We start from the raw sequence: 27898 nt of genomic DNA, 5'->3' as shown, positions 1-27898 counted from the left end.
TTACTGGCCTCACAGGGAATGCTCAAAGCACCGACTGTAAGTAGAGTCTCTATTCTTGTAGTTAAGGCGGCATTGTGCCTTTTGTATTTAGTTCCGATGCGATTTCTGTGTTTCATCGTCAATGTGAAGGTCCAAGGAATACATTGAACCTGCAGTGGTGTATCGGAAACTAATACTGGTCTCGCAGGAAAGGATCAAGGCACAGACTCTAAGAAGTCTCACTCTTCTAGCACTTAAGGCGGCTATGTGCCTTTTGTATTTAATTCCGATGTAATTTCAGTATTTCATCGTCAATGTGTATGTCCAAGGAATACATTGAACCTACAGTGGTGTATCGGAAACTAATACTGGTCTCACAGGGAATGCTCAAAGCACCAACTGTAAGAAGAGTCTCTATTCTTGTACTTAAGGCGGCATTTTGCCTTTTGTATTTAATTCCGATGTATTTTCAGCTTCTCATCGTCAATGTGTATGACAAGGAATTCATTGAACCTCCAGTGGTGTATCGGAAACTAATACTGGTCTCACAGGGAATGCTCAAAGCACCGACGGTAAGAAGAGTCTCTATTCTTGTACTTAAGGCGGCATTGTGCCTTTTGTATTTAATTCCGATGCGATTTCTGTGTTTCATAGTCAATGTGAAGGTGCACGGAATACTTTGAACCTGCAGTGGTGTATCGGAAACTAATACTGGTCTCACAGGGAGTGCTCAAAGCACCAACTGTAAGAAGAGTCTTTATTCTTGTACTTAAGGCGGCCTTGTGCCTTTTGTATTTAATTCCGATGCGATTTCTGTGTTTCATCGTCAATATGAAGGTCCAAGTAATACATTGAACCTGCATTGGTGTATCGGAAACTAATAATGGTCTCACAGGGAATGCTCAAAGCACCGAATGTAAGAAGAGTCTCTATTTTTGTACTTAAAGCGGCATTGTGCCTTTTGTATTTATCTCCGATGCGATTTCTGTGTTTCATCGTCGATGTGAAGGTCCAAGGAATACATTCAACCTGCAGTGGTGTATCGGAAACTAATACTGGTCACACAGGGAATGCTCAAAGCACTGACTGTAAGAAGAGTCTCTATTCTTGTACTTAAGGCAGCCTTGTACCTTTTGTATTTAATTCCGATGCGATTTCTGTGTCTCATAGTCAATGTGAAGGTCCAAGGAATACCATGAACCTGCAGTGGTGTATCGGAAGCTTATACTGCTCTCAGAAGGAATGCTCAAAGCACCGACTGTAAGAAGTGTCTCTATTCTTGTACTTATGGCGGCATTGTGCCTTTTGTATTTAATTCCGATGCGATTTCTGTGTTTCATAGTCAATATGAATGTCCAAGGAATACACTGAACCTGCAGTTGTGTATTGAAAACTAATACTGGTCTCACAGGGAATGCTCAAAGCACCGACTGTAAAAAGAGTCTCTATTCTTGCACTTAAGGCGGCATTGTGCCTTTTGTATTTAATTCCGATGTAATTTCAGTGTATCAACGTCAATGTGTATGACAAGGAATACATTGAAGCTGCAGTGGTTTATCGGAAAATAATACTGGTCTCACAGCGAGTATTCAAACCACCGACTGTAAGAAGGGTCTCTACTCCTGGACTTAACGCGGCATTGTGCCTTTTGTATTTAATTCCGATGCGATTTCTGTGTTTCATCGTCAATGTGAAGCTCCAAGCAATACATTGAACCTGCAGTGGTGTATCGGAAACTAATACTGGTCTCACAGGGAACGCTAAAAGCACCGACTGTTAGAAGAGTCTCCATTCATGTACTTAAGTCGGCATTGTGCCTTTTGTATTTAATTGCGATGCGATTTCTGTGTTTCATCGTCAATGTGAAGGTCCAAGGAATACATTGTACCTGCAGTGGTGTATCGGAAACTAATACTGGTCGCACAGGAAAGGATCAAGCCACAGACTCTAAGAAGTCTCACTCTTCTTGCACTTAAGGCGGCATTGTTCCTTTTGTATTTAATTCCGATGTAATTTCAGTGTTTCATCGTCAATGTGTATGTCCAAGGAATACATTGAACCTGCAGTGGTGTATCGGAAACTAAAACTGGTCTCACAGGGAAAGTTCAAAGCACCGACTGTAAGAAGAGTCTCTATTCTTGTACTTAACGCGGCATTGTGCCTTTTGTATTTAATTCCGATGCGATTTCTGTGTTTCATAGTCAATGTGAAGATCCAAGGAATACATTGAACCTGCAGTGGTGTATCGGAAACTAATACTGGTCTCACAGGGAATGCTCAAAGCACCGACTGTAAGAAGAGTCTCTATTCCTGTACTTAAGGCGGCATTGTGCCTTTTGTATTTAATTCCGATGCGATTTCTGTGTTTCATAGTCAATGTGAAGGCCCAATGAATACTTTGAACCTGCAGTGGTGTATCGGAAACTAATACTGCTGTCAGAGGGAATGCTCAAAGCTCCGACTGTAAGAAGTGTCTCTATTCTTGTACTTAAGGCGGCATTGTGCCTTTTGTATTTAATTCCGATGCGATTTCTGTGTTTCATAGAGAATGTGAAGGTCCAAGGAACACTTTGAACCTGCAGTGGTGTATCGGAAACTAATACTGGTCTCAGAGGCAATGCTCAAAGCACCAACTGAGAGAAGTGTCTCTATTCTTGTACTTAAGGCGGCATTGTGCCTTTTGTATTTAATTCCGATGCGATTTCTGTGTTTCATCGTCAATGTGAAGGTCCAAGGAATACATTGAACCTGCAGTGGTGTATCGAAACCTATTACTGGTCTCACAGGTAATGCTCAAGCACCGACTGTAAGAAGAGTCTCTATTCTTGTAATTAAGGCGGCATTGTGCCTTTTGTATTTAGTTCCGATGCGATTTCTGTGTTTCATCGTCAATGTGAAGGTCCAAGGAATACATTGAACCTGCAGTGGTGTATCGGAAACTAATACTGGTCTCACAGGAAAGGATCAAGGCACAGACACTAAGAAGTCTCACTCCTCTAGCACTTAAGGCGGCATTGTGCCTTTTGTATTTAATTCCGATGAGATTTCTGTGTTTCATTGTCAATGTGAAGGTCCATGGAATACATCGAACCTGCAGTGGTGTATCGGACACTAATACTGGTCTCACAGGAAATGCTCAAATCACCGACTGTTAGAAGAGTCTCTATTCTTGTACTTAAGACGGCTTTGTGCCTTTTGCATTTAATTCCGATGCGATTTCTGTGTTTCATAGTCAATGTGAAGGTCCAAGGAATGCTTTGATCCTGCAGTGGTGTGTCGGAAACTAATACTGGTCTCACAAGGAATGCTCATAGCACCGACTGTTAGAAGAGTCTCTATTCTTGTACTTAAGGCGGCATTGTGCCTTTTGTATTTAATTCCGATGCGATTTCTGTGTTTCATAGTCAATGTGATGGTCCAAGGAATACATTGAACCTGCAGTGGTGTATCGGAAACTAATACTGGTCCCACAGGTAATGCTCAAACTACCGACTGTAAGAAGAGTCTCTATTCTTGTACTTAAGGCGGCATTGTGCCTTTTGTATTTAATTCCGATTCGATTTCTGTGTTTCATAGTCTATGTGAAGGTCCAAGGAATACATTGAATCTTCAGTGGTGTATCGGAAACTAATACTGGCCTCACTGGGAGTTTTCAAGGCACAGACTGTAGAAGAGTCTCTGATCTTGTACTTTACGCGGCATTGTGCTTCTTGTATTTAATTCCGATGCGATTTCTGTGTTTCATCGTCAATGTGAAGGTCCAAGGAACACATTGAACGTGCAGTGGTGTATCGGAAACTAATACTGGTCTCACAGGAAAGGATCAAAGCACAGACTCTAAGAAATCTCACTCCTCTTGCACGTAAAGCGGCATTGTGCCTTTTGTAATTAATTTCGATGTAATTTCAGAGTTTCATCGTCAATGTGTATGTCCAAGGAATACATTGAACCTACAGTGGTGTATCGGAAACTGAAACTGGTCTCAGGGAATGCTCAAAGCACCATCTGTAAGAAGAGTCTCTATTCTTGTAATTAAGGCGGCATTGTGTTTTTTGTATTTAATTCCGATGCGATTTATGTGTTTCATCTTCAATGTGAAGGTCCAAGGAATACATTGAACCTACAGTGATGTATCGGAAACTAATACTGGTCTCACTGGAAAGGATGAAAGAATGGACTCTAAGAAGTCTTACTCTTCTTGCATTAAGGCGGCATTCTATCTTTTCTATTGAATTACGATGTAATTTCAGTGTTTCATCGTCATTGTGTATGTCCAAGGAATACATTGAACCTGCAGTGGTGTATCGGAAACTAATACTGGTCTCACAGGGAATCTCAAAGCACCGACTGTAAGAAGAGTCTCTATTCTTGTACTTAAGCCGGCATTGTGCCTTTAGTATTTAATTCCAAAGCGATTTCTGTGTTTCATCGTCAACTTGAAGTTCCAAGGAATACATTGAACCTGCAGTGGTGTATCGGAAACTAATACTGGACTCATAGAGAATGCTCAAAGCACCAACTGTAAGAAGAATCCCTATTCTTGTAATTAAGGCGGCATTGTGCCTTTTGTATTTTATTCCGATGCGATTTCTGTGTTTCATCCTCAATGTGAAGGTCCAATGAATACATTGAACCAGCAGTGGTGTATCGGAAACAAATACTGGTCTCACAGGGAATGCTCAAAGCACCGACTGTAACAAGAATCTCTATTCTTGTACTTAAGGCGGCATTGTGATCTGTAATTAATTCCTATGCGATTTCTGTGTTTCATAGTCAATATGAATGTCCAAGGAATACACTGAACCTGCAGTTGTGTATTGGAAACTAATACTGGTCTCACAGGGAATGCTCAAAGCACCGACTGTTAGAAGAGTCTCTACTCATGTACTTAAGTCGGCATTGTGCCTTTTGTATTTAATTGCGATGCGATTTCTGTGTTTCATCGTCAATGTGTATGTCCAAGGAATACATTGAACCTGCAGTGGTGTATCGGGAACTAATACTGGTCTCACAGGGAATACTCAAAGCACCGACTGTAAGAAGAGTCTCTCTTCTTGTACTTAAGGCGTCCTTGTGACTTTTGTATTTAATTCCGATGCGATTTCTGTGTTTCATAGTCAATGTGAAGGTCCAAAGAAAACATTGAACCTGCAGTGGTGTATCGGAAACTATTACTGGTCTCCAGGGAATGCTCAAACCACCGACTGTTAGAACAGTCTCTATTCTTGTACTTAAGGCGGCATTGTGCCTTTTGTATCTAATTCCGATGCGATTTCTGTGTTTCATAGTCTATGTGAAGGTTCAAGGAATACTTTGAACCTGCAGTGGTGTATCGGAAGCTAATACTGCTCTCAGAGGGAATGCTCAAAGCTCCGACCGTAAGAAGTGTCTCTATTCTTGTACTTAAGGCGGCATTGTGCCTTTTGTATTTAATTCCGATGCGATTTCTGTTTTTCATAGTCAATGTGAAGGTCCAAGGAATACTTTGAACCTGCAGTGGTGTATCGGAAACTAATACTGGTCTCAGAGGCAATGCTCAAAGCACCGACTGAGAGAAGTGTGTCTATTCTTGTACTTAAGGCGGCATTGTGCCTTTTGTATTTAATTCCGATGCGATTTCTGTGTTTCATCGTCAATGTGAAGGTCCAAGGAATACATTGAACCAGCAGTGGTGTATCGGAAACTATTTCTGGTCTCACAGGGAATGCTCATGCCCCAACTGTAAGAAGAGTCTCTATTCTTGTAACTAAGGCGCCATTGTGCCTTTTGTATTTAGTTCCGATGCGATTTCTGTGTTTCATCGTCAATGTGAAGGTCCAAGGAATACATTGAACCTGCAGTGCTTAATCGGAAACTAAAACTGGTCTCACAGGAAAGGATCAAGGCATAGACATAAGAAGTGTCACTCCTCTAGCACTTGAGGCGGCATTATGACTTTTGTATTTAATTCCGATGTAATTTCAGTATTTCATCGTCAATGTGTATGTCCAAGGAATACATTAAACCTGCAGTGGTCTATCGGAAACTAATACTGGTCTCACTGGAAATGCTCAAAACACCGGCTGTAAGAAGAGTCTCTATTCTTGTACTTAAGGCGGCATTGTGCTTTTTGGATTTAATTCCGATGCGATTTCTGTGTTTCATCGTCAATGTGAAGGTCCAAGGAATACATTGTGTTGTGTCGGTAGCTGGGCCGACACCGTGAAGTTGAGATGGCTGAAAATGCACGCTAGACTAACGCAGACGGGCGTGAAGTACTGGAACAGGATACGTAATTAATGTTCTTAAGAAAAGTACGTAGCTGTATTAATACTTATCTTTAATATCATTGTGGTACGTCGATCTTGACGATACACAGGAGACTTTAATTACAATCACTGTATGGCTAATGGCGCCTTGCTAGTTCGTAGCCATTAACTTAGCTGATGGCTATTCTGTCTCTCAGCTAATGAGAGAGAAAGGCTTCGTACATCTGGTCGGTAGCTAGGTTCTCGTACAACTGGGGCGAGTGCTCTCTCGTATCACGAGACCTGCCTTGGTGGTGGCGCTAGGTCTGCGATCACAGTGGCGTCACGCGGGTCCGACATGTACTAAATGGACCGCGGCCGATTTAAGCTACCACCTAGCAAGTGTGGTGTCTGGCGGTGACACCACACATTGAACCTGCAGTGGTGTGTCGGAAACTAATACTGGTCTCACAGGGAATGCTCAAAGCACCGACTGTAAGAAGAGCCTCTAATCTTGTACTTAAGGCGGCATTGTGCCTTTTGTATTTCATTCCGATGCGATTTCTGTGTTTCATCGTCAATGTGAAGGTCCAAGGAATTCATTGAACCTGCAGTGGTGTATCTGAAACTAATACTGGTCTCACAGGGAATGCTCAAAACACCGACTGTAAGAAGAGTCTCTATTCTTGTAATTAAGGCGGCATTGTGCCTTTTGTATTTAATTCCGATGCGATTTCTGTGTTTCATCGTCAATGTGAAGGTCCACGGAATACATTGAACCTGCAGTGGTGTATCGGAAACTAATACTGGTCTCACAGGAAAGGATCAAGCCACAGACTCTAAGAAGTCTCACTCTTCTTGCACTTACGGCGGCATTGTGCCTTTTGTATTTAATTCCGATGTAATTTCAGTGTTTCATCGTCAATGTGTATGTCCAAGGAATACATTGAACCTGCAGTGGTGTATCGGAAACTAATACTGGTCTCACAGGGAATGTTCAAAGCACCGACTGTAAGAAGAGTCTCTATTCTTGTACTTAAGGCGGCATTGTGCCTTTTGTATTAGTTCCGATGCGATTTCTGTGTTTCATAGTCACTGTGAGGGTCCAAGGAATACATTGAACCTGCAGTTGTGTATCGGAAACTAATACTGCTGTCAGAGGGAATGCTCAAAAGTCCGACTGTAAGAAGTGTCTCTATTCTTGTACTTAAGGCGGCATTGTGCCTTTTGTATTTAATTCCGATGAGAGTTCTGTGATTCATAGGGAATGTGAAGGTCCAAGGAATACTTTGAACCTGCAGTGGTGTATCGGAAACTAATACTGGTCTCAGAGGCAATGCTCAAAGCACCGACTGAGAGAAGTGTCTCTATTCTTGTACTTAAGGCGGCATTGTGCCTTTTGTATTTAATTCCGATGAGATTTCTGTGTTTCATCGTCAATGAGAAGGTCCAAGGAATACATTGAACCTGCAGTGGTGTATCGGACACTAATACTGGTCTCACAGGAAATGCTCAAATCACCGACTGTTAGAAGAGTCTCTATTCTTGTACTTAAGGCGGCTTTGTGCCTTTTGCATTTAATTCCGATGCGATTTCTGTGTTTCATAGTCAATGTGAAGGTCCAAGGAATGCTTTGAACCTGCAGTGGTGTATCGGAAACTAATACTGGTCTCACAGGGAATGCTCATAGCACCGACTGTTAGAAGCGTCTCTATTCTTGTACTTAAGGCGGCATTGTGCCTTTTGTATTTAATTCCGATGCGATTTCTGTGTTTCATAGTCAATGTGAAGGTCCAAGGAATACATTGAACCTGCAGTGGTGTATCGGAAACTAATACTGGTCTCACAGGGAATGCTCAAACCACCGATTGTAAGAAGAGTCTCTATTCTTGTACTTAAGGCGGCATTGTGCCTTTTGTATTTAATTCCGATGCTATTTCTGTGTTTCATAGTCTATGTGAAGGTCCAAGGAATACATTGAATCTACAGTGGTGTATCGGAAACTAATACTGGTCTCACAGGGAGTTTTCAAGGCACAGACTGTAGAAGAGTCTCTGATCTTGTACTTTACGCGGCATTGTGCTTCTTGCATTTAATTCCGATGCGATTTCGGTGTTTCACCGTCAATGTGAAGGTCCAAGGAATACATTGAACCTGCAGTGGTGTATCGGAAACTAATACTGGTCTCACAGGGAGTGTTCAAGGCACAGACTGTGGAAGAGTCTCTGATCTTGTACTTTACGCAGCATTGTGCTTCTTGTATTTAATTCCGATGCGATCTCTGTGTTTCATCGTCAATGTGAAAGTCCAAGGAATACATTGAACCTGCAGTGGTGTATCGGAAACTATTACTGGACTCACAGGGAATGCTCAAAGCACCGAATGTAAGAAGAGTCTCTACTCTTGTAATTAAGACGGCATTGTGCCCTTTGTATTTAATTCCGACGCGATTTCTGTGTTTCATCGTCAATGTGAACGTCCAAGGAATACATTGAACCTGCAGTGGTGTATCGGAAACTAATACTGGTCTCTCAGGGAGTGCTCAAAACACCGACCGTAAGAAGAGTCCCTATTCATGTACTTAAGGCGGCGTTGTGCCTTTCGCATTTAGTTCCGCGTCGATTTCTGTGTTTCATAGTCAATGTGAAGGTCCAAGGAATACTTTGAACCTGCAGTGGTGTATCGGAAACTATTACTGGTCTCACAGGGAATGCTCAAAGCACCAACTGTAAGAAGAGTCTCTATTCTTGTAATTAAGGCAGCATTGTGCCTTTTGTATTTAATTCCGATGCGATTTATGTGTTTCATCTTCAATGTGAAGGTCCCAGGAATACATTGAACCTACAGTGGTGTATCGGAAACCAATACTGGTCTCACTGGAAAGGGTCAAATAATGGACTCTAAGAAGTCTTACTCTTCTTGCATTAAGGCGGCGTTCTATTTTTTGTATTTAATTACGATGTTATTTCAGTGTTTCATCGTCATTGTGTATGTCCAAGGAATACATTGAACCTGCAATGGTGTATCGGAAACTAATACTGGTCTCACAGGGAATCTCAAAGCACCGACTGTAAGAAGAGTCTGTATTCTTGTACTTAAGCCGGCATTGTGCTTTTAGTATTTAATTCCAAAGCGATTTCTGTGTTTCATCGTCAACTTGAAGTTCCAAGGAATACATTGAACCTGCAGTGGTGTATCGGAAACTAATACTGGACTCATTGGGAATGCTCAAAGCACCGACTGTAAGAAGAGTCTCTATTCTTGCACTTAAGGCGGCATTGTTCCTTTTGTATTTTATTCCGATGCGATTTCTGTGTTTCATCGTCAATGTGAAGGGCCAAGGAATACATTGAACCTGCAGTGGTGTATCGGAAACAAATACTGGTCTCACAGGGAATGCTCAAAGCACCGACTGTATCAAGAATCTCTATTCTTGTACTTAAGGCGGCATTGTTCAAAATGGTTCAAATGGCTCTGAGCACTATGGGACTCAACTGCTGAGGTCATTAGTCCCCTAGAACTTAGAACTAGTTAAACCTAACTAACCTAAGGACATCACAAACATCCATGCCCGGGGCAGGATTCGAACCTGCGACCGTAGCGGTCTTGCGGTTCCAGACTGCAGCGCCTTTAACCGCACGGCCACTTCGGCCGGCAAGGCGGCATTGTGTTTTTGTATTTAATTCCTATGCGATTTCTGTGTTTCATCGTCAATGTGAAGGTCCAAGGAATACATTGAACCTGCAGTGGTGTATCGGAAACTAATACTGGTCTCACAGGAAAGGATCAAAGCACAGACTCTAAGAAATCTCACTCCTCTTGCACGTAAGGCGGCAATGTGCCTTTTGTATTTAATTTCGATGTAATTTCAGAGTTTCATCGTCAGTGTGTATGTCCAAGGAATACATTGAACCTGCAGTGGTGTATCGGAAACTAAAACTGGTCTCACAGGGAGTGTTCAAGGCACAGACTGTGGAAGAGTCTCTGATCTTGTACTTTACGCAGCATTGTGCTTCTTATATTTAATTCCGATGCGATTTCTGTGTTTCATCGTCAATGTGAAAGTCCAAGGAATACATTGAACCTGCAGTGGTGTATCGGAAACTATTACTGGTCTCACAGGGAATGCTCAAAGCACCGAATGTAAGAAGAGTCTCTACTCTTGTAATTAAGGCGGCATTGTGCCCTTTGTATTTAATTCCGATGCGATTTCTGTGTTTCATCGTCAATGTGAACGTCCAAGGAATACATTGAACCTGCAGTGGTGTATCGGAAACTAATACTGGTCTCTCAGGGAATGCTCAAAACACCGACCGTAAGAAGAGTCCCTATTCTTGTACTTAAGGCGGCATTGTGCCTTTTGCATTTAATTCCGCGTCGATTTCTGTGTTTCATAGTCAATGTGAAGGTCCAAGGAATACTTTGAATCTGCAGTGGTGTATCGGAAACTAACACTGTTCTCACAGGGAATGTTCAAAGCACCGACTGTAAGAAGAGTCTCTATTCTTGTACTTAAATCGGCATTGTGCCTTTTGTATTTAATTCCGATGCGATTTCTGTGTTTCATAGAGAATGTGAAGGTCCAAGGAATACTTTGAACCTGCAGTGGTGTATCGGAAACTAATACTGGCCTCAGAGGCAATGCTCAAAGCACCGACTGAGAGAAGTGTCTCTATTCTTGTACTTAAGGCGGCATTGTCCCTTTTGTATTTAATTCCGATGCGATTTCTGTGTTTCATCGTCAATGTGAAGGTCCAAGGAATACATTGAACCTGCAGTGGTGTATCGAAAACTATTACTGGTCTCACAGGGAATGCTCAAGCACCGACTGTAAGAAGAGTCTCTATTCTTGTAATTAAGGCGGCATTGTGCCTTTTGTATTTAGTTCCGATGCGATTTCTGTGTTTCATCGTCAATGTGAAGGTCCAAGGAATACATTGAACCTGCAGTGGTGTATCGGAAACTAATACTGGTCTCACAGGAAAGGAACAAGGCACAGCCACTAAGAAGTCTCACTCCTCTAGCACTTAAGGCGGCATTGTGCCTTTTGTATTTAATTCCGATGTAATTTCTGTATTTCATCGTCAATGTGTATGTCCAAGGAATACATTGAACCTGCAGTGGTGTATCGGAAACTAATACTGGTCTCACAGGGAATGCTCAAAGCACCGACTGTAAGAAGAGTCTCTATTCTTGTACTTAAGGCGGCATTGTGCCTTTTATATTTAATTCCGATGAGATTTCTGTGTTTCATCGTCAATGTGAAGGTCCAAGGAATACATTGAACCAGCAGTGGTGAATCGGAAACTAATACTGGTCTCACAGAAAATGCTCAAAACACCGACTGTTAGAAGAGTCTCTATTCTTGTACTTAAGGCGGCTTTGTGCCTTTTGCATGTAATTCCGATGCGATTTCTGTGTTTCATAGTCAATGTGAAGGTCCAAGGAATGCGCTGAACCTGTAGTGGTGTATCGGAAACTAATACTGGTCTCACAGGGAATGCTCAAACCACCGACTGTAAGAAGAGTCTCTATTCTTGTACTTAAGGCGGCATTGTGCCTTTTGTATTTAATTCCGATGCGATTTCTGTGTTTCATAGTCTATGTGAAGGTCCAAGGAATACATTGAATCTACAGTGTAGTATCGGAAACTAATACTGGTCTCACAGGGAGTTTTCAAGGCACAGACTGTAGAAGAGTCTCTGATCTTGTACTTTACGCGGCATTGTGCTTCTTGTATTTAATTCCGATGCGATTTTGGTGTTTCATCGTCAATGTGAAGGTCCAAGGAATACATTGAACCTGCAGTGGTGTATCGGAAACTAATACTGGTCTCACAGGAAAGGATCAAAGCACAGACTCTAAGAAATCTCACTCCTCTTGCACGTAAGGCGGCATTGTGCCTTTTGTATTTAATTTCGATGTAATTTCAGAGTTTCATCGTCAATGTGTATGTCCAAGGAATACATTGAACCTGCAGTAGTGTATCGGAAACTAAAACTGGTCTCACGGGGAGTGTTCAAGGCACAGACTGTAGAAGAGTCTCTGATCTTGTACTTTACGCAGCATTGTGCTTCTTGTATTAAATTCCGATGCGATTTCTGTGTTTCATCGTCAATGTGAAAGTCCAAGGAATACATTGAACCTGCAGCGGTGTATCGGAAACTATTACTGGTCTCACAGGGAATGCTCAAAGCACCGAATGTAAGAAGAGTCTCTACTCTTGTTATTAAGGCGGCATTGTGCCCTTTGTATTTAATTCCGATGCGATATCTGTGTTTCATCGTCAATGTGAACGTCCAAGGAATACATTGAACCTGCAGTGGTGTATCTGAAACTAATACTGGTCTCACAGGGAATGCTCAAAACACCGACCATAGGAAGAGTCTCTATTCTTGTACTTAAGGCGGCATTGTGCCTTTTGCATTTTATTCCGCGTCGATTTCTGTGTTTCATAGTCAATGTGAAGGTCCAAGGAATACTTTGAATCTGCAGTGGTGTATCGGAAACAATTACTGGTCACACAGGGAATGCTCAAAGCACCAACTGTAAGAAGAGTCTCTATTCTTGTAATTAAGGCGGCATTGTGCCTTTTGTATTTAATTCCGATGCGATTTATGTGTTTCATCTTCAATGTGAAGGTCCAAGGAATACATTGAAGCTACAGTGGTGTATCGGAAACTAATACTGGTCTCACTGGACTCTCAATGGGCTCTAAGAAGTCTTACTCTTCTTGCATTAAGGCGGCATTCTATCTTTTGTATTTAATTACGATGTAATTTCAGTGTTTCATCGTCATTGTGTATGTCCAAGGAATACATTGAACCTGCAGTGGGGTATCGGAAACTAATACTGGTCTCACAGGGAATGCTCAAAGCACCAACTGTAAGAAGAGTCTGTATTCTTGTACTTAAGCCGGCATTGTGCATTTAGTATTTAATTCCAAAGCGATTTCTGTGTTTCATCGCCAACTTGATGTTCCAAGGAATACATGGAACCTGCAGTGGTGTATCGGAAACTAATACGGGACTCATAGGGAATGCTCAAAACACCAACTGTAAGAAGAATCCCTATTCTTGTACTTAAGGTTGCGTTGTGCCTTTTGTATTTAATTCCGATGCGATTTCTGTGTTTCTTCGTCAACTTGAAGTTCCAAGGAATACATTGAACCTGCAGTGGTGTATCGGAAACTAATACTGGACTCATAGGGAATGCTCAAAGCACCGACTGTAAGAACAGTCTCTATTCTTGCACTTAAGGCGGCCTTGTGCCTTTTGTATTTTATTACGATGCGATTTCTGTGTTTCATCGTCAATGTGAAGGTCCAAGGAGTACATTGAACCTGCAGTGGTGTATCGGAAACAAATACTGGTCTCACAGGGAATGCTCAAAGCACCGACTGTAACAAGAATCTCTATTCTTGTACTTAAGGCGGCATTGTGTTTTTGTATTTAATTCCTATGCGATTTCTGTGTTTCATAGTCAATATGAATGTCCAAGGAATACACTGAACCTGCAGTTGTGTATCGGAAACTAATACTGGTCGCACAGGAAAGGATCAAGCCACAGACTCTAAGAATTCTCACTCTTCTTGCACTTAAGGCGGCATTGTGCCTTTTGTATTTGATTCCGATGTAATTTCAGTGTATCATCGTCAATGTGTATGACAAGGAATACATTGAAGCTGCAGTGGTTTATCGGAAATTAATACTGGTCTCACAGCGAATATTAAAAGCACCGACTGTAAGAATGGTCTCTACTCCTGGACTTAAGGCGGCATTGTGCCTTTTGTATTTAATTCCGATGCGATTTCTGTATTCATCGTCAATGTGAAGCTCCAGGCAATACATTGAACCTGCAGTGGTGTATCGGAAACTAATACTGGTCTCACAGGGAACGCTCAAAGCACCGACTGTTAGAAGAGTCTCTATTCACGTACTTAAGTCGGCATTGTGCCTTTTGTATTTAATTGCGATGCGATTTCTGTGTTTCATCGTCAATGTGAAGGTCCAAGGAATACATTGAACCTGCAGTGGTGTATCGGAAACTAATACTGGTCGCACAGGAAAGGATCAAGCCACAGACTCTAAGAATTCTCACTATTCTAGCACTTAAGGCGGCATTGTGCCTTTTGTATTTAATTCCGATGTAATTTCAGTGTTTCATCGTCAATGTGTATGTCCAAGGAATACATTGAACCTGCAGTGGTGTATCGGAAACTAATACTGGACTCACAGGGAATGTTCAAAGCACCGACTGTAAGAAGAGTCTCTATTCTTGTACTTAAGGCGGCATTGTGCCTTTTGTATTTAATTCCGATGCGATTTCTGTGTTTCATAGTCAATGTGAAGGTCCAAGGAATACATTGAACCTGCAGTGGTGTATCGGAAACTAATACTGGTCTCACAGGGAATGCTCAAAGCACCGACTGTAAGAAGAGTCTCTATTCTTGCACTTAAGGCGGCATTGTGCCTTTTGTATTTAATTCCGATGCGATTTCTGTGTCTCATAGCCAATGTGAAGGTCCAATGAATACTTTGAACCTGCAGTGGTGTATCGGAAACTAATACTGCTGTCAGAGGGAATGCTCAAAGCTCCGACTGTAAGAAGTGTCCCTATTCTTGTACTTAAGGCGGCATTGTGTCTTTTGTATTTAATTCCGATGCGATTTCTGTGTTTCATAGAGAATGTGAAGGTCCAAGGAATACTTTGAACCTGCAGTGGTGTATTGGAAACTAATACTGGCCTCAGAGGCAATGCTCAAAGCACCGACTGAGAGAAGTGTCTCTATTCTTGTACTTAAGGCGGCATTGTGCCTTTTGTATATAATTCCGATGCGATTTCTGTGTTTCATCGTCAATGTGAAGGTCTAAGGAATACATTGAACCTGCAGTGGTGTATCGAAAACTATTACTGGTCTCACAGGGAATGCTCAAGCACCGACTGTAAGAAGAGTCTCTATTCTTGTAATTAAGGCGGGATTGTGCCTTTTGTATTTAGTTCCGATGCGATTTCTGTGTTTCATCGGCAATGTGAAGGTCCAAGGAATACATTGAACCTGCAGTGGTGTATCGGAAACTAATACTGGTCTCACAGGAAGGGAACAAGGCACAGACACTAAGAAGTCTCACTCCTCTAGCACTTAAGGCGGCATTGTGCCTTTTGTATTTAATTCCGATGTAATTTCAGTATTTCATCGTCAATGTGTATGTCCAAGGAATACATTGAACCTGCAGTGGTGTATCGGAAACTAATACTGGTCTCACAGGGAATGCTCAAAGCAGCGACTGTAAGAAGAGTCTCTATTCTTGTACTTAAGGCGGCATTGTGCCTTTTGTATTTAATTCCGATGAGATTTCTGTGTTTCATCGTCAATGTGAAGGTCCAAGGAATACATTGAACCTGCAGTGGTGAATCGGAAACTAATACTGGTCGCACAGAAAATGCTCAAACACCGACTGTTAGAAGAGTCTCTATTCTTGTACTTAAGGCAGCTTTGTACCTTTTGCATCTAATTCCGATGCGATTTCTGTGTTTCATAGTCAATGTGAAGGTCCAAGGAATGCTTTGAACCTGCAGTGGTGTATCGGAAACTAATACTGGTCTCACAGGGAATGCTCATAGCACCGACTGTAAGAAGAGTCTCTATTCTTGTACTTAAGGCGGCATTGTGCCTTTTGTATTTAATTCCGATGCGATTTCTGTGTTTCATAGTCAATGTGAAGGTCCATGGAATACATTGAACCTGCAGTGGTGTATCGGAAACTAATACTGGTCTCACAGGGAATGCTCAAACCACCGACTGTAAGAAGAGTCTCTATTCTTGTACTTAAGGCGGCATTGTGCCTTTTGTATTTAATTGCGATGCGATTTCTGTTTTTTATAGTCAATGTGACGGTCCAAGGAATACTTTGAACCTGCAGTGGTGTATCGGAAACTAATACTGGTCTCAGAGGCAATGCTCAAAGCACCAACTGAGAGAAGTGTGTCTATTCTTGTACTTAAGGCGGCATTGTGCCTTTTGTATTTAATTCCGATGCGATTTCTGTGTTTCATCGTCAATGTGAAGCTCCAAGCAATACATTGAACCTGCAGTGGTGTATCGGAAACTATTTCTGGTCTCACAGGGAATGCTCAAGCCCCAACTGTAAGAAGAGTCTCTATTCTTGTAACTAAGGCGCCATTGTGCCTTTTGTATTTAGTTCCGATGCGATTTCTGTGTTTCATAGTCAATGTGAAGGTCCAAGGAATACCTTCAACCTGCAGTGGTGTATCGGAAACTTATACTGCTCTCAGAAGGAATGCTCAAAGCACCGACTGTAAGAAGAGTCTCTATTCTTGTACTTAGGGCGGCATTTTGCCTTTTGTATTTAATTCCGATGTAATTTCAGTGTTTCATCGTCAATGTGTATGACAAGGAATACATTGAACCGGCAGTGGTGTATCGGAAATTAATACTGGCCTAACAGGGAATGCTCAAAGCACTAACTGTAACAAGAGTCTCTATTCTTGGACTTAAGCCGGCATTGTGCCTTTTGTATTTCATTCCGATGCGATTTCTGTGTTTCAAAGTCAATGTGGAGGTCCAAGGAATACTTTGAACCTGCAGTCGTGTATCAGAAACTAATACTGGTCTCACATTAAAGGATCAAAGCGCAGATTCTAAGAAGTCTCACTCATTTTGCACTAAAGGCGGCATTGTGCCTTTTGTATTTAATTCCGATGCGATTTCTGTATTTCATAGTCAATGTGAAGGTGCACGGAATACTTTGAACCTGCAGTGGTGTATCGGAAACTAATACTGGTCTCACAGGTAATGCTCAAAGCACCAACTGTGAGAAGAGTCTTTATTCTTGTACTTAAGGCGGCCTTGTGCCTTTTGTATTTAATTCCGATGCGATTTCTGTGTTTCATCGTCAATATGAAGGTCCAAGTAATACATTGAACCTGCATTGGTGTATCGGAAACTAATAATGGTCTCACAGGGAATGCTCAAAGCACCGAATGTGAGAAGAGTCTCTATTCTTGTACTTAGGGTGGCATTGTGCCTTTTGTATTTAACTCCGATGCGATTTCTGTGTTTCATAGTCAATGTGAATGTCCAAGGAATACTTTAAACCTGCAGTGGTGTATCGGAAACTAATACTGGTCCACACAGGGAATGCTCAAAGCACTGACTGTAAGAAGGGTCTCTATTCTTGTACTTAAGGCAGCCTTGTACCTTTTGTATTTAATTCCGATGCGATTTCTGTGTTTCATAGTCAATGTGAAGGTCCAAGGAATACCTTGAACCTGCAGTGGTGTATCGGAAACTTATACTGCTCTCAGAAGGAATGCTCAAAGCACCGACTGTAATAAGTGTCTCTATTCTTGTACTTATGGCGGCATTGTGCCTTTTGTATTGAATTCCGATGCGATTACTGTGTTTCATCGTCAATGTGAAGGTCCAAGGAATATATTCAACCTGCAGTGGTGTATCGGAAACTAATACTGGTCTCACAGGGAATGCTCAATTCACCGACTGCAAGAAGAGTCTCTATTCTTGTAATTAAGGGGGCATTGTGCCTTTTGTATTTAATTCCGATGCTATTTCTGTGTTTCATCGTCAATGTGAAGGTCCGAGGAATACATTCTACCTGCAGTGGTGTATCGGAAACTAATACTGGTCTCACAGGAAAGGATCAAAGAATGAACTCTAAGAAGTCTCACTCTTCTTGCATTAAGGCAGCATTGCGTCTTTTGTATTTAATTCCGATGTAATTTCAGTGTTTCATCGTCATTGTGTATGTCCAGGGAATACATTGAACCTGCAGTGGTGTATCGGAAACTAATACTGGTCTCACAGGGAATGCTCAAATCACCGACTGTAAGAAGAGTCTCTATTCTTGTACTTAAGGCGGCATTGTTCTTCTTGGATTTAATTCCGATGCGATTTCTGTGTTTCATCGTCAATGTGAAGGTCCAAGGAATACATTGAACCTGCAGTGGTGTATCGGAACCTAATACTGGTCTCACAGGGAATGCTCAAAGCACCGACTGTAAGGAGAGTCTCTAATTTTGTACTTAAGGCGCCATTGTGCCTTTTGTATTTCATTCCGATGCGATTTCTGTGTTTCATCGTCAATGTGAAGGTCCAAGGAATTCATTGAACCTGCAGTGGTGTATCTGAAACTAATACTGGTCTCACAGGGAATGCTCAAAACACCGACTGTAAGAAGAGTCTCTATTCTTATAATTAAGGCGGCATTGTGCCTTTTGTATTTAATTCTGATGCGATTTCTGTGTTTCATCGTCAATGTGAAGGTCCAAGGAATACATTGAACCTGCAGTGGTGTATCGGAAACTAATACTGGACTCACAGGGAATGCTCAAAGCACCGACTGTAAGAAGAGTCTCTATAATTGTACTTAAGGCGGCAATGTGCCTTTTGTATTTAATTCCGATGCGATTTCTGTGTTTCATAGTCAATGTGAAGGTCCAAGGAATACTTTGACCTGCAGTGGTGTATCGGAAACTGATACTGGTCTCACAGGGAATGCTCAAAGCACTGACTGTAAGAGGAGCCTCTATTCTTGTACTTAAGGCGTCCTTGTGACTTTTGTATTTATTTCCGATGCCATTTCTGTGTTTCATAGTCAATGTGAAGGTCCAAGGAATACCTTGAACCTGCAGTGGTGTATCGGGAACTAATACTGCTCTCAAAAGGAATGCTCAAATCACCGACTGTAAGAAGTGTCTCTATTCTTGTACTTAAGGCGGCATTGTGCCTTTTGTATTTTATTCCGATGCCATATCTGTGTTTCATCGTCAATGTGAAGGTCTAAGGAATAAATTGAACCCGCAGTGGTGTATCGAATAATAATACTGGTCTCACAGAGAATGCTCAATTCACCGACTGTAAGAAGAGTCTCCATTCTTGTAATTAGGGCGGCATTGTGCCTCTTGTATTTAACTCCGATGCGATTTCTTTGTTTTATCGTCAATATGAAGGTCCAAGGAGTACATTGAACCTGCATTGGTGTATCGGCAACTAATACTGGTCTCACAGAGAATGCCCAAATCACCGACTGTAAGAAGAGACTCTATTCTTGTACTTAAGGCGGCATTGTGGCTTTCGTATTTAATTCCGTTGCGATTTCTGTGTTTCATCGTCAATGTGAAGGTCTAAGGAATACATTGAAAATGCAGTGGTGTATCTGAAACAAATACTGGTCTCACAGGGAATGCTCAAAGCACTGACTGTAACAAGAATCTCAATTCTTGTACTTAAGGCGGCATTGTGTTTTTGTATTTAATTCCGATGCGATTTCTGTGTTTCATAGTCAATATGAATGTCCAAGGAATACACTGAACCTGCAGTTGTGTATTGAAAACTAATACTGGTCTCACAGGGAGTGCTCAAAGCACCGACTGTAAGAAGGGTCTCTACTTCTGGACTTAAGGCGGCATTGTGCCTTTTGTATTTAGTTCCGATGCCATTTCTGTGTTTCATCGTCAATGTGAAGGTCCAAGGAATACATTCAACCTGCAGTGGTGTATCGGAAAGTAATACTGGTCTCACAGGAAAGGATCAAAGAATGGACTCTAAGAAGTCTCACTCTTCTTGCATTAAGGCAGCATTGTGTCTTTTGTATTTAATTCCGATGTAATTTCAGTGTTTCATCGTTATTGTGTATGTCCAGGGAATACATTGAACCTGCAGTGGTGTATCGGAAACTAATACTGGTCTCACAGGGAATGCTCAAATCACCGACTGTAAGAAGAGTCTCTATTCCTGTACTTAAGGCGGCATTGTTCTTTTTGGATTTAATTCCGATGCGATTTCTGTGTTTCATCGTCAATGTGAAGGTCCAAGGAATACATTGAACCTGCAGTGGTGTATCGGAAACTAATACTGGTCTCACAGGGAATGCTCAAAGCACCGACTGTAAGAAGAGTCTCTAATCTTGTACTTAAGGCGCCATTGTGCCTTTTGTATTTCATTCCGAAGCGATTTCTGTGTTTCATCGTCAATGTGAAGGTCCAAGGAATTCATTGAACCTGCAGTGGTGTATCTGAAACTAATACTGGTCTCACAGGGAATGCTCAAAACACCGACTGTAAGAAGAGTCTCTATTCTTTTAATTAAGGCGGCATTGTGCCTTTTGTATTTAATTCCGATGCGAATTCTGTGTTCCATCGTCTATCTGAAGGTCCAAGGAATACATTGAACCTACAGTGGTGTATCGGAAACTAATACTGGACTCACAGGGAAAGCTCAAAGCACCGACTGTAAGAAGAGTCTCTATAATTGTACTTAAGGCGGCATTGTGCCATTTGTATTTAATTCCGATGCGATTTCTGTGTTTCATAGTCAATGTGAAGGTCCAAGGAATACTTTGAACCTGCAGTGGTGTATCGGAATATAATACTCTTCTCACAGGGAATGCTCAAAGCACTGACTGTAAGAGGAGCCTCTATTCTTGTACTTAAGGCGTCCTTGTGACTTTTGTATTTATTTCCGATGCCATTTCTGTGTTTCATAGTCAATGTGAAGGTCCAAGGAATACCTTGAACCTGCAGTGGTGTATCGGAAACTAATACTGCTCTCAAAAGGAATGCTCAAATCACCGACTGTAAGAAGTGTCTCTATTCTTGTACTTAAGGCGGAATTGTGCCTTTTGTATTTTATTCCGATGCCATTTCTGTGTTTCATCGTCAATGTGATGGTCTAAGGAATACATTGAACCTGCAGTGGTGTATCGAATAATAATACTGGTCTCACAGGGAATGCTCAATTCACCGACTGTAAGAAGAGTCTCCATTCTTGTAATTAAGGCGGCATTGTGCCTCTTGTATTTAATTCCGGTGCGATATCTGTGTTTCATCGTCAATGTGAACGTCCAAGGAATACATTGAACCTGCATTGGTGTATCGGCAACTAATACTGGTCTCACAGAGAATGCCCAAATCACCGACTGTAAGAAGAGACTCTATTCTTGTACTTAAGGCGGCATTGTGGCTTTCGTATTTAATTCCGATGCGATTTCTGTGTTTCATCGTCAATGTGAACGTCCAAGGAATACATTGAACCTGCAGTGGTGTATCGGAAACTAATACTGGTCTCACAGGGAATGCTCAAAGCACCGACAGTAAGAAGAGTCTCTATTCTTGTACTTAAGTCAGCATTGTGCCTTTTGTATTTTATTCCGATGCGATTTCTGTGTTTCATCGTCAATGTGAAGGTCTAAGGAATACATTGAAAATGCAGTGGTGTATCTGAAACAAATACTGGTCTCACAGGGAATGCTCAAAGCACTGACTGTAACAAGAATCTCAATTCTTGTACTTAAGGCGGCATTGTGTTTTTGTATTTAATTCCGATGCGATTTCTGTGTTTCATAGTCAATATGAATGTCCAAGGAATACACTGAACCTGCAGTTGTGTATTGAAAACTAATACTGGTCTCACAGGGAGTGCTCAAAGCACCGACTGTAAGAAGGGTCTCTACTTCTGGACTTAAGGCGGCATTGTGCCTTTTGTATTTAATTCCGATGCCATTTCTGTGTTTCATCGTCAATGTGAAGGTCCAAGGAATACATTCAACCTGCAGTGGTGTATCGGAAAGTAATACTGGTCTCACAGGAAAGGATCAAAGAATGGACTCTAAGAAGTCTCACTCTTCTTGCATTAAGGCAGCATTGTGTCTTTTGTATTTAATTCCGATGTAATTTCAGTGTTTCATCGTTATTGTGTATGTCCAGGGAATACATTGAACCTGCAGTGGTGTATCGGAAACTAATACTGGTCTCACAGGGAATGCTCAAATCACCGACTGTAAGAAGAGTCTCTATTCCTGTACTTAAGGCGGCATTGTTCTTTTTGGATTTAATTCCGATGCGATTTCTGTGTTTCATCGTCAATGTGAAGGTCCAAGGAATACATTGAACCTGCAGTGGTGTATCGGAAACTAATACTGGTCTCACAGGGAATGCTCAAGGCACCGACTGTAAGAAGAGTCTCTAATCTTGTACTTAAGGCGCCATTGTGCCTTTTGTATTTCATTCCGAAGCGATTTCTGTGTTTCATCGTCAATGTGAAGGTCCAAGGAATTCATTGAACCTGCAGTGGTGTATCTGAAACTAATACTGGTCTCACAGGGAATGCTCAAAACACCGACTGTAAGAAGAGTCTCTATTCTTTTAATCAAGGCGGCATTGTGCCTTTTGTATTTAATTCCGATGCGAATTCTGTGTTCCATCGTCTATCTGAAGGTCCAAGGAATACATTGAACCTACAGTAATGTATCGGAAACTAATACTGGACTCACAGGGAAAGCTCAAAGCACCGACTGTAAGAAGAGTCTCTATAATTGTACTTAAGGCGGCATTGTGCCTTTTGTATTTAATTCCGATGCGATTTCTGTGTTTCATAGTCAATGTGAAGGTCCAAGGAATACTTTGAACCTGCAGTGGTGTATCGGAATATAATACTCTTCTCACAGAGAATGCTCAAAGCACTGACTGTAAGAGGAGCCTCTATTCTTGTACTTAAGGCGTCCTTGTGACTTTTGTATTTATTTCCGATGCCATTTCTGTGTTTCATAGTCAATGTGAAGGTCCAAGGAATACCTTGAACCTGCAGTGGTGTATCGGAAACTAATACTGCTCTCAAAAGGAATGCTCAAATCACCGACTGTAAGAAGTGTCTCTATTCTTGTACTTAAGGCGGAATTGTGCCTTTTGTATTTTATTCCGATGCCATTTCTGTGTTTCATCGTCAATGTGATGGTCTAAGGAATACATTGAACCTGCAGTGGTGTATCGAATAATAATACTGGTCTCACAGGGAATGCTCAATTCACCGACTGTAAGAAGAGTCTCCATTCTTGTAATTAAGGCGGCATTGTGCCTCTTGTATTTAATTCCGATGCGATATCTGTGTTTCATCGTCAATGTGAACGTCCAAGGAATACATTGAACCTGCAGTGGTGTATCGGAAACTAATACTGGTCTCACAGGGAATGCTCAAAGCACCGACTGTAAGAAGAGTCTCTATTCTTGTACTTAAGTCGGCATTGTGCCTTTTGTATTTTATTCCGATGCGATTTCTGTGTTTCATCGTCAATGTGAAGGTCCAAGGAATACATTGAACCTGCAGTGGTGTATCGGAAACAAATACTGGTCTCACAGGGAATGCTCAAAGCACCGACTGTAACAAGAATCTCTATTCTTGTACTTAAGGCGGCATTGTGTTTTTGTATTTAATTCCGATGCGATTTCTGTGTTTCATAGTCAATGTGAAGGTCCAAGGAATACTTTGAACCTGCAGTGGTGTATCGGAAACTAATACTGGTCTCACAGGGAATGCTCAAAGCACTGACTGTAAGAGGAGCCTCTATTCTTGTACTTAAGGCGTCCTTGTGACTTTTGTATTTATTTCCGATGCAATTTCTGTGTTTCATAGTCAATGTGAAGGTACAAGGAATACCTTGAACCTGCAGTGGTGTATCGGAAACTAATACTGCTCTCAAAAGGAATGCTCAAATCACCGACTGTAAGAAGTGTCTCTATTCTTGTACTTAAGGCGGCATTGTGCCTTTTGTATTTTATTCCGATTCCATTTCTGTGTTTCATCGTCAATGTGATGGTCTAAGGAATACATTGAACCTGCAGTGGTGTATCGGAAACTAATACTGGTCTCACAGGGAATGCTCAAAGCACCGACTGTAAGAAGAGTCTCCATTCTTGTAATTAAGGCGGCATTGTGCCTCTTGTATTTAATTCCGATGCGATTTCTTTGTTTCATCGTCAATATGAAGGTCCAAGGAGTACATTGAACCTGCAGTGGTGTATCGAAAACTAATACTGGTCTCACAGAGAATGCTCAATTCACCGACTGTAAGAAGAGTCTCCACTCTTGTAATTAAGGCGGCATTGTGCCTCTTGTATTTAATTCCGATGCGATTTATTTGTTTCATCGTCAATATGAAGGTCCAAGGAGTACATTGAACCTGCAGTGGTGTATCGGAAACTAATACTGGTCTCACAGAGAATGCTCAAATCACCGACTGTAAGATGAGTCTCTATTCTTGTACTTAAGGCGGCATTGTGGCTTTTGTATTTAATTCCGATGCGATTTCTGTGTATCATCGTCAATGTGAACGTCCAAGGAATACATTGAACCTGCAGTGGTGTATCGGAAACTAATACTGGTCTCACAGGGAATGCTCAAAGCACCGACTGTAAGAATAGTCTCGATTCTTGTACTTAAGTCGGCATTGTGCCTTTTGTATTTTATTCCGATGCGATTTCTGTGTTTCATCGTCAATGTGAAGGTCCAAGGAATTCATTGAACCTGCAGTGGTGTATCTGAAACTAATACTGGTCTCACAGGGAATGCTCAATTTACCGACTGTAAGAAGAGTCTCTATTCTTGCACTTAAGGCGGCATTGTGCCTTTTGTATTTAATTCCGATGTAATTTCAGTGTATCATCGTCAATGTGTATGACAAGGAATACATTGAAGCTGCAGTGGTTTATCGGAAATTAATACTGGTCTCACAGCGAATATTCAAAGCACCGACTGTAAGAAGGGTCTCTACTCCTGGACTTAAGGCGGCATTGTGCCTTTTGGATTTAATTCCGATGCGATTTCTGTGTTTCATCGTCAATGTGAAGCTCCAAGCAATACATTGAACCTGCAGTGGTGTATCGGAAACTAATACTGGTCTCACAGGGAACGCTCAAAGCACCGACTGCTAGAAGAGTCTCTATTCATGTACTTAAGTCGGCATTGTGCCTTTTGTATTTAATTGCGATGCGATATCTGTGTTTCATTGTCAATGTGAAGGTCCAAGGAATACATTGAACCTGCAGTGGTGTATCGGAAACTAATACTGGTCGCACAGGAAAGGATCAAGCCACAGACTCTAAGAAGTCTCACTCTTCTTGCACTTAAGGCGGCATTGTGCCTTTTGTATTTAATTCCGATGTAATTTCAGTGTTTCATCGTCAATGTGTATGTCCAAGGAATACATTGAACCTGCAGTGGTGTATCGGAAACTAATACTGGTCTCACAGGGAATGTTCAAAGCACCGACTGTAAGAAGAGTCTCTATTCTTGTACTTAAGGCGGCATTGTGCCTTTTGAATTTAATTCCGATGCGATTTCTGTGTTTCATAGATAATGTGAAGGTCCAAGGAATACTTTGAACCTGCAGTGGTGTATTGGAAACTAATACTGGTCTCAGAGGCTATGCTCAAAGCACCGACTGAGAGAAGTGTCTCTATTCTTGTACTTAAGGCGGCATTGTGCCTTTTGTATTTAATTCCGATGCGATTTCTGTGTTTCATCGTCAATGTGAAGGTCCAAGGAATACATTGAACCTGCAGTGGTGTATCGAAAACTATTACTGGTCTCACAGGGAATGCTCAAGCACCGACTGTAAGAAGAGTCTCTATTCTTGTAATTAATGCGGCATTGTGCCTTTCGTATTTAGTTCCTATGCGATTTCTGTTTTTCATCGTCAATGTGAAGGTCCAAGGAATACATTGAACCTGCAGTGGTGTATCGGAAACTAATACTGGTCTCACAGGGAATGCTCATAGCACCGACTGTAAGAAGAGTCTCTATTCTTGTACTTAAGGCGGCATTGTGCCTTTTGTATTCAATTCCGATGCGATTTCTGTGTTTCATAGTAAATGTGAAGGTCCAAGGAAAACATTGAACCTGCAGTGGTGTATCGGAAACTAATACTGGTCTCACAGGGAATGCTCAAACCACCGACTGTAAGAAGGGTCTCTATTCTTGTACTTAAGGCGGCATTGTGCCTTTTGAATTTAATTCCGATGCGATTTCTGTGTTTCATAGTCTATGTGAAGGTCCAAGGAATACATTGATCCTGCAGTGGTGTATCGGAAACTAATACTGGTCTCACAGGTAGTTTTCAAGGCACAAACTGTAGAAGAGTCTCTGATCTTGTACTTTACGCGGCATTGTGCTTCTTGTATTTAATTCCGATGCGATTTCTGTGTTTCATCGTCAATGTGAAGGTCCAAGGAATACATTGAACCGGCAGTGGTGTATCGGAAACTAATACTGGTCTCACAGGAAAGGATCAAAGCACAGACTCTAAGAAATCTCACTCCCCTTGCACGTAAGGCTGCATTGCGCTTTTTGTATTTAATTTCGATGTAATTTCAGAGTTTCATCGTGAATGTGTATGTCCAAGGAATACATTGAACCTGCAGTGGTGTATCGGAAACTAAAACTGGTCTCACAGGGAGTGTTCAAGGCACAGACTGTAGAAGAGTCTCTGATCTTGTACTTTACGCAGCATTGTGCTTCTTGTATTTAATTCCGATGCGATTTCTGTGTTTCATCGTCAATGTGAACGTCCAAGGAATACATTGAACCTGCAGTGGTGTATCGGGAACTATTACTGGTCTCACAGGGAATGCTCAAAGCACCGAATGTAAGAAGAGTCTCTACTCTTGTAATTAAGGCGGCATTGTGCCTTTTGTATTTAATACCGATGCGATTTCTGTGTTTCATCGTCAATGTGAACGTCCAAGGAATACATTGAACCTGCAGTGGTGTATCGGAAACTAATACTGGTCTCACAGGGAATGCTCAAAACACCGACCGTAAGAAGAGTCTCTATTCTTGTACTTAAGGCGGCATTGTGCCTTTTGCATTTAATTCCGCGTCGATTTCTGTGTTTCATAGTCAATGTGAAGGTCCAAGGAATACTTTGAATCTGCAGTGGTGTATCGGAAACTAATACTGGTCTCACAGGGAATGCTTAAAGCACCGACTGTAAGAAGAGTCTCTATTCTTGTACTTAAGGCGGCCTTGTGCCTTTTGTATTTAATTCCGATGCGATTTCTGTGTTTCATAGTCAACGTGAAGGTCCAAGGAATACCTTGAACCTGCAGTGGTGTATCGGAAACTATTACTGCTCTCAGAGGGAATGCTCAAAGCACCGACTGTAAGAAGAGTCTTTAGTCTTGTAGTTAAGGCGGCATTGTGCCTTTTGTATTTAATTCCGATGCGATTTCTGTGTTTCATAGTCAATGTGAAGGTCCAAGGAATACCTTCAACCTGCAGTGGTGTATCGGAAACTTATACTGCTCTCAGAAGGAATGCTCAAAGCACCGACTGTAAGAAGTGTCTCTATTCTTGTACTTATGGCGGCATTGTGCCTTTTGTATTTAATTCCGATGCGATTACTGTGTTTCATCGTCAATGTGAAGGTCCAAGGAATACATTCAACCTGCAGTGGTGTATCGGAAAGTAATACTGGTCTCACAGGAAAGGATCAAAGAATGGACTCTAAGAAGTATCACTCTTCTTGCATTAAGGCAGCATTGTGTCTTTTGTATTTAATTCCGATGTAATTTCAGTGTTTCATCGTTATTGTGTATGTCCAGGGAATACATTGAACCTGCAGTGGTGTATCGGAAACTAATACTGGTCTCACAGGGAATGCTCAAATCACCGACTGTAAGAAGAGTCTCTATTCCTGTACTTAAGGCGGCATTGTTCTTTTTGGATTTAATTCCGATGCGATTTCTGTGTTTCATCGTCAATGTGAAGGTCCAAGGAATACATTGAACCTGCAGTGGTGAATCGGAAACTAATACTGGTCTCACAGGGAATGCTCAAAGCACCGACTGTAAGAAGAGTCTCTAATCTTGTACTTAAGGCG

The sequence above is a fragment of the Schistocerca serialis genome, chromosome 1 (genome assembly GCF_023864345.2).
Source record: "Schistocerca serialis cubense isolate TAMUIC-IGC-003099 chromosome 1, iqSchSeri2.2, whole genome shotgun sequence".
In the NCBI taxonomy this organism is placed as follows: domain Eukaryota; kingdom Metazoa; phylum Arthropoda; class Insecta; order Orthoptera; family Acrididae; genus Schistocerca; species Schistocerca serialis.
Note: the sequence above shows the minus strand (reverse complement) of the source record.